General features: G+C 39.5%; 1 pseudogene; it reads right to left on the bottom strand.

Annotated features, from left to right (window-relative positions):
- Window positions 1-1,232: 1,232 nt before the first annotated feature.
- Window positions 1,233-2,827, bottom strand: LOC143019765 (uncharacterized; annotated as a pseudogene).
- Window positions 2,828-3,067: the final 240 nt, after the last annotated feature.

Raw genomic sequence — 3,067 nt, forward strand, 5'->3', positions numbered from 1 at the left:
ATAGGAAAAATATTTAAAAAACATGCTAATATTCATAATAACCTCAGTGTCGTTTACCGCATTCCATGCAGCGGCTGTCCTTCATCATACTTCGGCGAATCAGGTCGAGGGATCGAGAAACGGTTGAATGAACACAAAAACGACCTCAGGGCACATAGAACATCCAACTCCCTGGTTCGTCATCTAGAAAAATGCGGAAACCTACCTGATTGGAGCCGCGTGGAAATTCTACACAAGGGACTTGAAAAGAAAATGAGAAAAACTGTGGAAGCCGCACATATCGCCACCAGGGAAAATAACAATGACAGAGACGGATTTAAATGCCTGTCAAAAACAGCAAGTGTCTTAATAATTAAATCATTAGCCGAAGACAAGACCTGACACATCCACTCACAGCTGGCCGGGTTCCCCCTCGCTGCGAGTATAAAGACTTGTGATCCTTTGTAATGCAACATGTCCTCTGAAGAAGACCAAGTTGGTCGAAACGTTAGGACAATAAACTCTATTCCCAACGCACCTTCGTTTGCCCTTCCCCACCCATTTCTCTCTCATTTGTCTGAAATAATTTTTAAATATATATATATATATATTAATGTATGGGGAAATAGAGTGTATTGGGGAAAACAGAGTAGAGTAATTATGTAGAGCAATATGTCAGTGTAGGACAAAATATAATTTTAGGATATAATGTCAGAAGAGGACGAAATATTACACTAGGATGTAATGTCAAAGGACAAAATATCACTATGGAATATATTAATAGTGGAAGACAAAATATCACAATGGGATATAATGATAGGGGAGGAAAAAATATCACGATGGTATACAATGATAGTAGAGGACAAAATATCACGGTAGGATATAATGTCAGTGGAAGACAGAATATAATTTTAGGAAGGAATGCCGGACAGAATGCCAGCAAACGACTGGTGGCCGGTGTAGACGTTTGAGGACACTCTCCCAAAACAGGACTCCCGGAGTCTCCTGAACCTAGTTTGAAAACACTCCCCATTTAAATGAAACTAGATTGACAACACTCCCCAGTTAACTGAAACTGGTTTCAAATGACTCCCCATCAGGTTGAAATGACTCCCATTATTGGATGCTTGATTTTTTTTTTATTAAGGTTGCTCCCCCCATACAAAAAAAACAACAACTACTAATTACACTATATATGATTACCTCTTTTTCTTGAATTACAATGACCTATTTATTACTTATTACAAATTACACTACACACGGATAACTATATTGAAATGGTTGCCTGCGTTATTCTCAAGGTACACTGAATCCTTTAGGATTTTACTACCTTTCGGCCTATGTATATGCTATGTGTGAATAGATCCAAACTTTGCCCAAACACATACATTTACTTGAAACATGTTGGCTGCTGCAATAATCTCTGTAGTTGTTCCCCATACTTTATCCTCACGCATTGAATCAACTTGGATGTTTTCACTGGTGGAAAGGAAATCACATATCACGCTTCTAACAACAGGATGTTGGTTCTCTTCTCCAGTGATAGCGAATGTCATGGAGCGAAAAAAAAAAAAAAACTTCCATCACCTTTAATTACTTTGACAGCAAGGGATTCACTTGTGTTTTTGAAAGTCTTATTTATCTTTCCAGAGGGACCAGATTTTTTCTTAAATATCAGACGTCCACCAGAGTTGTTGCAGATTGCTCGCTGTTACAACTGTTATTGGATTAAATTTGTAGATAATCTCCTGTTGCTGAACCCCTATGATCTGGACAATTGGAGATGGTGGCTCTGACAGAGAAGTTGGAGATGGTGGGTCTGATGAAGAACTTGGTGGTAAAACTTCTGGAGCACGTTCGAAGAAGGGCTTCAGGTTGCATCCATTCACTTTATTTTTAAGGGGGATATTCGTGGATACATTAATGAGATAGTACAGTCCCTTTTCACAAACTTGAGCCACCTCATAGGGACCATCCCATGGATCAGTTTGTTTGCCTCCTTTTCTATCTGCTCTGCGTAGGTTGTAGCGCAGCACCTTGTCGCCTACGATAAAATGCTTTTGTTTGTATCGCCTTCTTGCAAAATCAGCCTGCTGTTTTGCCTGAGCTCGCTCGAGGTTGGCATCTGCTTGCTTGAAGACAACATCCTGAAAGATAAAAATAACATATTATCGATTCATGTATAGAAATATTGTTAGCTCATTAGTAGAGTATCTAGTTTCTGTGAGAACTGTCCCAGGTTTGATAAAGATACTGCGTATGCACAGTCATCACTTTTGTATAAAAATTACCTGCAACATTTGGAGCTTTGAGAGTGTGGCTTGGAAGTCAGACTCGTCAAATTCAGGATCATTAGGATCATCAGGATCAGAGGTACAGTCAGCAAATTCGTGATCCACATCAATGGGAAGGACAGGTTCTCGTCCATATAGCATCTTGAATGGGGAAAACTTTGTGGAAGCCTGGATTGTAGATCTCAGAGCAAATAGGACACCATGCAAACATTTGTCCCAATTTTCATGCCAATCACTCACTTTGTTAAGGAACATAGGTCTATTCCAATTTGGTGCATAATTTGAGTCTTAATTGGGATACTGTGCAGTTTCGAGTCAACTTTCTTGAATACTGTGCTGGATTTTTGGCACCGCAAGCAAGTTTTGATAGTTTCATTTACGTCAGATACAACTTTGCGCCACCAATATCTTTGCATTATACGATCGACGACTTTTTCTCTGCCCACGTGTCCTCCCAAGGCAACAGATTCGTTGCTGTAACCAGATCCTCGTTGACTAGCCAGTACAATGTCAAGCTGGTATTAGCGCTCCTTAATCACCCGAAGGAAGCGAACTTCTGCAATCACAAAAATAAACAATCACAGTCGCGCAATACTACATCTATTGGAACTAACATTTATGTAGGAAATGATAACAGATAAAGACAAAAATTGCGCATTAGAGCAATAACGAATGTCAAACAAAATTATAAATTTACGGAATAGGCTACTCACCAGTTATATCTTTCCTGTTCGGTTTATGAACATACTTCAGACAGTCTTCTTGGATTGTGAATGCCTGACACTTCCTTCGAA

This window comes from Oratosquilla oratoria, chromosome 38 (genome assembly GCF_046742065.1).
Source record: "Oratosquilla oratoria isolate Oo_2021 chromosome 38, ASM4674206v1, whole genome shotgun sequence".
Taxonomy (NCBI): Eukaryota; Metazoa; Arthropoda; class Malacostraca; order Stomatopoda; family Squillidae; genus Oratosquilla; species Oratosquilla oratoria.